The sequence below is a fragment of the Astyanax mexicanus genome, chromosome 22, assembly GCF_023375975.1.
Source record: "Astyanax mexicanus isolate ESR-SI-001 chromosome 22, AstMex3_surface, whole genome shotgun sequence".
In the NCBI taxonomy this organism is placed as follows: domain Eukaryota; kingdom Metazoa; phylum Chordata; class Actinopteri; order Characiformes; family Acestrorhamphidae; genus Astyanax; species Astyanax mexicanus.
In genome coordinates this window covers 12,546,471-12,557,618 of record NC_064429.1, presented here as the reverse complement: position 1 = coordinate 12,557,618, position 11,148 = coordinate 12,546,471, and positions in this window count along the sequence as shown.

Sequence of the window (11,148 nt, the reverse complement as noted above, 5' to 3'; positions counted from 1 at the left end):
CAGATTTTATTTAGTAATTTAGCTCGAAACAATGGAGCTCTCAGGACCTGACACACATTTTATTATTACAGATTGTATCTCGACATTTTTATCACTGTCGTTTCAGGCCTACTATATTATATTAATTTTTATTATAGTTTTAGTTGATTTTTATGGTTGTAATGTCCATGTCAGCACTGATTTTTTATTTTATTTTATAGTCTTGAAAATTTGAAGTCATGGAAAAGTCAGTAAAAATCATAGATAGTTATTGGTTAAAAAGTGTTTGAACTCCTCATACACACTCATAACCGATCAGTGTTTGACTGGTTGTACTGGACACTATTATCCCACAATGCAATGTGAAACAGAAAAGGAAGAGCTACTCAGTCTGAAAAAGTATTATGAACAATTAAGGATAACGATGCAGCAGTTAATGATATAAAGAGCAAAATACTATCTATCTGTTGTTTTCTCAGGTTCACATATTTAACATTTTTTAATATATTATTTTATGATTAAATTAATTTAGTTCATAGTAGGGGTGGGCGATATGGCTCTTAAATAATATCACGATATTTCATGGTATTTTCACGATAAAGATACTTTTGGCGATATGACAAAACACTGAATTAGAAAACTTTTTTAGAATTTTGTTATTGCACGCAATATGATATGTCTAGTCTAACTGAGATATTAAAAATATATATATTTTATCAGATTTGTAACAATAGTCAATGATCCAGAATGTCATGATACTACTAATAATGCACTCCAAATATCTCCATATATCCAGGATTAAAGTAAAATAAATGATACTGGACAGATTTAATCTGTCTCTAGTAGATATATAATGAGAAATGAGAACAGTGTGAATTTTTCTTTTACTAAAAACCACAAAAAAAGTAGTACTCTAATGTGATAATTGAGATGGGTAAGTGTTATGGCACGATATTTCAGGATATAATATCGTTCACAATATAAAAAAAAATTGGCGATATTATCACTCACGATACGATATGGTACACCCCTAGTTCATAGTTTTTAATGTTTTAAAGTTTAAACTTTAAACTCTCAGCGTTCATTTATATCCTCTGTTTTAAATAGAGAATACTCTCTCTCTCAGCCCCGCTGAGCAGCAGAGAAACCAATCTGCCTGAAGTTTAGATATATAAACTTCACATTTTACACAGTCTAAATTCAGCTGATATTTCAGCTACTGGGACATATCCATCAGCAATTTAACCAATAAAAATAGTCATATTATTTTTTTTAGGTTAGCATGTTTATCAGTAGTGTCTTTATAAAACTAAAAGTGATTTATAACTGTATGTTCTATTATGTCACACTGTATTAATGTATGGGTTATAGAGATGCACTGTGTGAATGTTTATTTATTTAATATTTTTTACCTCATTTATTATTAGTGCCAAAAAGCATGATATCAAAAATTAAACTACCGTTAACTTTACTGTGATTCTTTATTTCCTGTTGAAGTGATTCCGATATTTGAGTGTATTCCTTCCCCTGTTTCCCCTCCTCAGTGCTGAATTTCTTTATTTATTTACATAACTCTTTATTTCTGCATTCATTTATTTATTTAAATAAACAATGTAAATAAAGTAACCCATATTTAACATTACTAATATATTTATTTGTTTATATTCATTATAACGATTCTTCAGCGTTTTAATCACCATATTATATATAATCACCTTTTAGTCAGTTTTGGTTCTCCATACAGAATAATTCGCACCTGTAAATGAACACAGTTTCACACTGTGTAGATTGTGCAGTGTAAACGCGGCTCTCTCTGTCCACTTTCAGCTGCATTGTGATTGGCTGAGGCACCAGTGGGCGTGGCTTCGGCCTGCAGCATTACATAGATACCGCGTTCTCGTGCCTCCTGCTGCAGCGGTGTAACCGTGACGTCATAAGAACGGCAGGTAAGGCTGCAGCGTCACCATTTCGCACTGGCGCCGCGCCCTTGTCCCGCGATGACGTCATATCGTTAGATTCGTATAAATAGGACCCAGGCGCGGCGTTCCGTCACTCGCGATTTAGCGAAACCGATCAGAAGCAGCAGCAGCGCGATGGGAATCACATGGAGGAAACAGGCGAAGGTCCAGGACCAGCAGCAGAAGCGGCTCGCCATAGAGCTCGAGCTGCGGTTATTGGACCTGCAGGAAGATTGTCGGGCGCTGAAGGAGGATTTAAAGGAGCTCCATGCGCGGTTTAAGGACCCGGTGCGGCTGGTATTGGCGCTGATGCGGGACGTTAAAGACCTGGAGCTGGAGTTTGCCGATCTGGTGATGAAGGCTCGGGTCCTGCAGGACAAGTCCGATATGCTGAAGCGAAAGTCCGAAGAGCGCAAGTGGAAATCAGTGCAGCTGGAGCAGGACTTCAGGCAGCTGGAGATAAAGCCTGAGGAGGACGAGATAGAGCATGAGGAGGAGATACGGAAGTTTGCGGAGCTCCGGCGGAAGTCTGAGGACCTGTGCCAGCTGATGTGTGAGGAGGATGAACTAACGCCTCAGCTGGAGCAGGAGAAGGACGAGAAAATGAAGCAGTTCATCCTCCTGGATAAATTATTCGATTGGCTGGAGATGGATTTTAAGGAGCTCCAGGCGGAATTTGAGCAGCTGATGGGGAGGTTTAAGGAGCTCCTGCAGAAGCAAAAGGAGCTCGTCCTGAGGCACAAGGAGCTGGTGCAGGAGGCTGGGAAGCTCGAGCAGAAATCTAAGGAGCAGAAGAAGAAATATAAGATGTTAGTTCAGAGATCTGAGGAGGAGGAGCTGAATCTGGAGAAGCTAGAGCAAAAGGCTGAGATTCTGGATCTGAAGCTTGAGGTCCTCCAGCTGAAATCTGTGGCACGCACGGAGAGCTGCAAGGCTTTTAGGCGGTCCCTCCTGTCAATCTCTGAACTAATATAACAACATCAACCCCCTCCAACAATATGCACCAGCAAAATAAATAAATAAAACACCTCACCTCGCCCCCCCCCCCCCCACACACAAAGAAAAAAAAAAAAAAACACCCACCAAAAAAAAGGAGTTAACCAGAAAACATCCACAAAAAACAGAATATAGCCGCAAGCGTCGATCAGCGGTGACCAAGCAAGACCATAACCCAACAGAGAGCATCATACTATATTGTTCACCAAACACCATGGGGTTTGAACCTGTGAACCTGACTCGCCAGGGCCCGAGTAGGGAGAGGGGCCCATGAAAATCCTGATTGCTCGTGTGCTGGTATAGATAGGGGACCACTGATATTGAGAGTGTACAGGGCCCAGAATGTGCTGCTACACCTCTGCCCAAAACATCTGACAGAATTCAACCAAGGTCTTCATGTTGCAAGCCCAAACAATCACTAACCTCACTGTACCACTCTACACACAGGCTGTATTCGGAATGGCATACTACTATAATGCATACTGCACTAGTATGTACTGTATAAATACGGTTTCGTATTTATTTTAATAAATTACTATTTTCATCCATTTAACAATTAACATCCAATTAACAGAACGATTTATTAGATTTATTTATTAAATAAAGAGAACGATTTATTAAAACTTGAAGGGAATAATTAACTAAATTGATTAAAGTAACAGAACATTTACTCATTTATTAAATAAAGAGAACGATTTATAAAAACTAAGGGAATAATTTATTAAAGTAACAGAATAATTTACTAAAACTGAGGGCATTCTAGAACAATTTATTAAAACGGAGGGAATTATTTATTAAATTAACAAAACAATTTATTAAAACGGGGGGAATTATTTAATAAATTAACAGAACAATTTATTAAAGCGGGGGGAATTATTTAATAAATTAACAGAACAATTTATTAAAACTGAGGGAATTATTCGTTAAATTAACAGAACAATTTATTAAAACTGAGGGAATTATTCATTAAATTAACAGAACAATTTATTAAAACTGAGGGAATTATTCGTTAAATTAACAGAACAATTTATTAAAACTGAGGGATTTATTTACTACATTAAGGAAAGGAGCGGAGGGTCCTGGCCGCGACAGCGTTGAGCCATTACTTTCCAAAATAATTCCCGACCAGCACCAACACGGTTTCGATCCCTGAACCTTTGGACCAGGAAGCCAGATGGTTTCAACTTATGCCACGAGAGACCTGTAGAAACATGAAGAATTTCAACACCCATGTCAAATTGGATCAATATTATGGAGTTAAATCAGTGTCACCAGAACCTGAAACAAAAAAACATGATTCTTGAAAATAAAGAGTGTGTAATCTGGTGTTCTTGAAAAATTTACCTTCAAATATTTAGATATTTAAAATTCAGGTCTTGAAATTTCAGATAAGGACTGTTTTAAAAAATTCAGGTACAAAATTTTTAAGTAAAAAAAAAAATCATGTAGCAAAAAAATAATTCAGGGATTAAAAATTCAGGTTGTAAAAATTCAGGTTATAAAAATTCAGGTCGAAAAAATGCAGGTTATAAAAATTCAAGTTGTAAAAATTCAGGTAAAAAAAATTCTGGTCGAAAAATTTCAGGGAAACATCCGGGGTACACAGAATGACCAATCAAGCGCAGAGCTAATCGAGCTCACAGCGGCCAATCACAACACAGCTCTGAAGCCTGTGGGAGCTGCGTCTTTTTTCACCTGTGGAGAAGCTCCGTGGCAGCTGCTGGGAGAACACAGCTCCTACAGTCGTAAGTAAACTATAACTTGTTTACTCGTCCTCACGTTCGTAAAAACTCTTAAAACTAGTGTTTATTGTTGAAATGGTTGTGTGTTCATGATTGGAAGTGGCTCAGAGCGCGAAATTACGTTAGGTTAGGAGAGGGTCAAGTTAGCTAAGTTTAGCTTAGTTAAACCTAATTTAGCTTACTTTAGGCTAGTTTAGCTTACTTTAGCTTAGTTAAGCCTAGTTTAGCTTACTTTAGCCTAGTTTAGCTTACTTTAGCTTAGTTAAGCCTAGTTTATCTTAGTTAAGCCTAGTTTAGCTTACTTTAGCCTATTTTAGGTTAGTTAAGCCTAATTTAGCTTACTTTAGCCTAGTTTAGCTTAGTTAAGCCTAGTTTAGCTTACTTTAGGCTAGTTTAGCTTACTTTAGCTTAATTAAGCCTAGTTTATCTTAGTTTGGGTTAGTTTAGGTGAAGTGATGTGAGGCAAGGTGAGGTTACGTTATTTGAGTCTAGTTTAGCTCAGTTTAGGTGAGGTATCTTATGTGATGTTAAGTAGCTGGCATTGAGACTGGGTGACTGGATGAAAAATAAACAGTGGGTAAATTAGCTATTTCATGGATTTGTAGAGCGTCCTCTTATCTCAGTGGTTTAATTAATTATTTAAGTTCATTTAATTAATTATGAATTATTAACAAGTAATGTTGAATCATAGCATATTTGAAGTACATGTTATACACATGCATCTTGTGCAAACGTTTAGGCACAGTTGTGTTGCCAGTGATGTTCAAATGTTTGCATAAAACTGTTATTATTATTTGTGTTATTTATGATTTAACTGCTGACTACGGCAAAAACATTTCAGGAGAATAGTTACTGTATTCTAAACATATTAGGGCTGTACCCGGCTCAGGATTTTGTCAGTCAAATTGGGTTTGTCCATCAATACCAACGGTTCGACTATTTGTTTCCACCCACCCATAGATTATTTAGCAATCAGTGTATCAAATTGCACGTTCCAGTTCTGACGCATTAAGAAGAATACTGTAAACAGTCTGCATTGCAGCCTAATTTAATTACTGACATATCCTACCAGACAACACAAGTGTATTTATGCTAAAAAAAATGAGAAATGCTTAGTGTTTCAATTATTTGCATACAAATGTATTCTGTTGTGTTTTGTAGATTTGTCTGATGTTTGCAGACTCTGGGGAAACCACTCCACATCATGCTTTGGAAGCTGCTTTGCCTCCTAAATGGGTACAAACGAAGTTCTGTTTTAAAACATTTTGTTGCCAATAAATGACAGTTATCTATTTTATGTTCTTTGGCTGTCACCTACTTGTATTGCTAAGATAAGGTCAGAACAGTCTGATATAATGTACAAACAGTAGTATGAAAAAGTCTGGGCACCCCTGATCATTTTCAAAAATGTTCTTTATAAGTCGTTGGTTGTTTGGATCAGCAATTTCAGTAAAATATATCATAAAGCAGATGAAGACAGTGATATTTGAGAAATGAAATGAAGTTTATATGATTTATTGAAAGTGTTCAATAATTCTTTACAAAAGCCAGGTGCAGAAATTTGGGCATCCCAAAAGAAAAATTACATCCATATTTAGTAGCTCCTTGTTTTGCAGATTAGCAGCCTATAAACACTTTCTGTAGCTTCCAATGAGAGTCTGGCTTCTGGTTAAAGGAATATTTTACCATTTTTCTTCATTTCCAGTTCAGTCAGGTTTAATGGTTTCTGATCATGAACAGCCCGCTTTAAATCACACCACAGATTTTCAATAATATCCAAGTTTGGGAACTGAGATGATCATTCCAGAATGTCATACTTGTTCCTCTGCATGAATTCTTAAGTAGATTTTGATCAGAGTTTAGTGTTTTAGAGTCGTTGTCTTTAAAAATATTCCCAGTACCTGCACTCACCATACAGCCCCACAGTATGATGGAACTGGCAAATGTTAATTTTTTTCCCTCTTCGCCACCATGCACACCGTCACTGATGTTTAAATAACTCAGTTTTAGTTTCATCAGCCCACAGCACTGTATGCTAAAATTAAACTGGCTGTCCAAATCTGCTTTAGCATACCTCAAGCGACTGTGGCGTGTGCACAGAAAAGGCTTCTTCTGCATTTCTCTCTCATACTTGTGCAAAGTGTGCTAAATGGTTTGAAGATGCACAGTGACTCCATCTTCAGTAAGATGATGATATAGGTCTTTGGAGCTGGTCTGTGGGTTGACTATGACTGTTCTCGCCATCCTTCGTCTCTGCTCCAAACTGTGCCTGTGGTCTTCCCTTTCCTCACTATGTTTCTCACAGTGGAAACTGACAGCTGAAATCTCTGAGCTTTTTGCATCCTTCCCCAAAAACATGAAAAATCTTTGTTTTCAATTCATTTTATAGTTGTGTTTTGAGGCTGCCATGTTGCCACTCTTCAGAGAAGATGTAAAGAGGAGGAAAAACTTGCAATTGGCTACATGAACCCTTTCTGATAATTAGATTCACTTGTGTATGTAGGTCAAGGGTCAATGAGCTTACCAAACTAATTTTGTGTTCCAATAATTAGTGCTAAATATATTCAAATCAATACAACAAGGGTGCCCAAAGGTATCCATCTGCCTATTTTTGTTTAAGGAATAATTACGCACTTTCTGTAAAAAATAAAGTTAATTTTACTTCTCAAATATCACTGTGTTCGTCTGCTATATGATATATTTAACTGAAATTGCTGATCCCAACAACCAATTTCATTCGTTATTGCCTGCAATGGATGCGACAAGTGCTTCCATCATTCCTGTGTAGGAAACCCACCTGAAGAAGAGGAGTTCCTTTGCCCATTATGTAAACATTAAATTGCATATACAGTATATTGACCTCCTAAAAAGTGACTGAGCTAATTCAGGTCCAGGTAGTTTGTCCCAGTAATCTCACAATTAATTATATGGAGTTCAGTGATGAGAGCTTTCAGACTGGTGTCTTTATACTGCACTCAGCTGATCCCCATTTCACTAACTGAGAGACTAGTAACACCAACTACCTGAAATTGGATAATTAATACTTTTATACAATCACTTACGTTTTATATATCTATACACTGACATTTTGTGTATTTGACCGTTTAAGCCAAATGTGATAGACATTGTACTTTTATTTTATGTAAATAAATGTGTAAACCCTTCAACCAACCTTGTTTAATGGTTCTTTTTCATTGTCTCCGTTTCAAACTGCAAAGTTCTATGTTTAGAACACAATATTATTTCAATCTTTGTCATTATAAATCACAGCACATAAAAACAGATGGAAACTGTCCTGAAAAGAATGAGTATATTTAGGTCAATAAATATGTTTACTTTTTGTATTGTGAATAATTTGCTTTAGTAATGTAATACATTTAGCAAACAATTAGTCTTTGTCTACTCCAGGATTTTGACATACTCTAAAATAAGCTTTTTTACTTGTTAATGAAATAAAAACCTATTGCCATGCAGTGGATCTTGATAATTATCCCCTACAGCTGTGACATTCAGGGGTAAAACTCTTGTTTTCTTGACCTAAGATAACTAGTCTAGATAACTAAAATAACTAGACTTAAGTACAAGTCTTTTTAGAAAACATGTTTATTCTATGAAATGTAGGAGTTTACAAAACATACAGAACATTAGCTGGTGGAAAAATAAAATCATAAAATAAATCATTCTCCAATATTAAAACATTCTACATGTGGTATCTCAAACAAATATACATATAATACTGTGTAGAAAGAGGATCACACAAAGTAGCCATAGAGTGGCTTACATACACACACACACACACACACACACACACATATATATATATATATATATATATATATATGTATATATGTATATATGTATATGTATGTGTGTGTGTGTTTATATATATATATATATATATATATATATATATATATATATATATATATATATATATATATATATATATATATGTGTGTGTGTATGTATGTAAGCCACTCTATGGCTACTTTGTGTGATCCTCTTTCTACATTATATATATATATATATATATATATATATATATATATATATATATATATATATATATATATATATACACACGCTAATAAACACATACAAACCAGTTAACACATTTTTTAACAGCACATTTCCCCTAGTTTTGGTAATATGCAGTACTTCGCACGGTCACATTCTAAAAAACAAGACACAACAGAATGTATGTTAGACAAAATAAAGCAAAAAATAAATAATTCAACATTAATGATAATGTTACATTAGATATTGGTAATCAACATGTATTTGGATGCCAAATACATCTAAACTGATTAAACTGCACTGACATGAATTAACAGCCAGAAAGTCCAGGAAAGGTAATTAGATATTTATATACCCATATATAAATATAACAGCTAGCCAACGCCAGTCTGTTAAATGGGGAATCTGGCAATAGCATGGTGTACGAACCTCAATAGTTACATACACAAGATATCTAACTAACTAAAACAGAAATAAACTGATTTCGTCAGTCAATAATAAACCACAGAGATAAGAGGACGCTCTACATATCTATTAAATAGCTAATTTACTCACTGTTTATTTTCATCCAGTCACCCAGTCTCAATGCCAGCTACCTAACAACACATAAAACACCTCACCTAAACTGGGCTAAACTAGACTCAAATAACGTAACCTCACCTTGCCTCACATCACTTCACCTAAACTAACCCAAACTAAGATAAACTAGGCTTAACTAAGCTAAAGTAAGCTAAACTAGCCTAAAGTAAGCTAAATTAGGTTTAACTAAGCTAAACTTAGCTAACTTGACCCTCTCCTAACCTAACGTAATTTCGCGCTCTGAGCCACTTCCAATCATGAACACACAACCATTTCAACAATAAACACTAGTTTTAAGAGTTTTTACGAACGTGAGGACGAGTAAACAAGTTATAGTTTACTTACGACTGTAGGAGCTGTGTTCTCCCAGCAGCTGCCACGGAGCTTCTCCACAGGTGAAAAAAGACGCAGCTCCCACAGGCTTCAGAGCTGTGTTGTGATTGGCCGCTGTGAGCTCGATTAGCTCTGCGCTTGATTGGTCATTCTGTGTACCCCGGATGTTTCCCTGAAATTTTTCGACCTGAATTTTTTTTACCTGAATTTTTACAACTTGAATTTTTATAACCTGCATTTTTTCGACCTGAATTTTTATAACCTGAATTTTTACAACCTGAATTTTTAATCCCTGAATTATTTTTTTGCTACATGATTTTTTTTTTTACTTAAAAATTTTGTACCTGAATTTTTTAAAACAGTCCTTATCTGAAATTTCAAGACCTGAATTTTAAATATCTAAATATTTGAAGGTAAATTTTTCAAGAACACCAGATTACACACTCTTTATTTTCAAGAATCATGTTTTTTTGTTTCAGGTTCTGGTGACACTGATTTAACTCCATACAATATAATCAAGCAAAATTAAATTGTATATACAATTTAGAATTTATTGTAATGCTAATATTTTTTTTACAAAACAATTCTTATTAGTTTGTTTTATGGTGATCTTGTGAAAGTAAGTTTGAATTTTGGTCACATTTTCACAATCTGTAATAAATTTATAGAACCAATTTTAAATGAAACCCAGCACGCACGGATTGATTTATGTACTTCAGTCAAAAGACAAAAAACTGAAAGTTTTAGTCTGTCGGGTTTGTAATTGGCGATCCGATAAAATCAACCAACTGTGCTACACAGGTAACATTTGTGTATACGCGGCTCTCTCTATACGGCTCTCACGCACGGAGAGCCGCAAGGCTTTTAGGCGGGCCCTCCTATCAATCTCTGATCTGATAATCTAATCAACAATCCCCACCTCCAACAATACGCACCACCAAAAAATAAAAATAAAATAAAACACCCCCGCCAAAAAAAACACCCCCCCAAAAAGCTAAAGTGGCAAATAGCTAAAGTGTTAATATTTGGGTGAAATAAGTCTTTAAATCTGTAAGCAGTTAGCTAAATTTAGCTAACTGCTTACAGATTTAAAGACTTATTTCAGACTTATTTGGGTGAAAAAAAACTTTAAATCTGTAATTAGTTAGCTAAAGTAGTAATATTTGGGTGAAATAAGAATTTAAATCTGTAAGTAGTTAGCTAAAGTAGTAATATTTGGGTGAAATAAGAATTTAAATCTGTAAGTAGTTAGCTGAATTGATAATATTTGGGTGAAAAAGCCTTTAAATCTGTAAGTCGTTAGCTAAAGTAGTAATATTTTTGTGAAATAAGTCTTTGAAAGATTAAGTTAGATGACTTACAATTTAAGTAACCTTTATTCTGTGTTCCTAGTGCTTTACAGTATGCTGGCTTGAAGGTACAGAGTTCACTCTTTAGTTTATTGTATATATTTATATTCTATTTACTTGTTAATTTCACTGTAAAGCAATTGGATTGCACTTGTGTATTAAATGTTTGCTATTGCCTTGCCTTTTGTTTGTTTA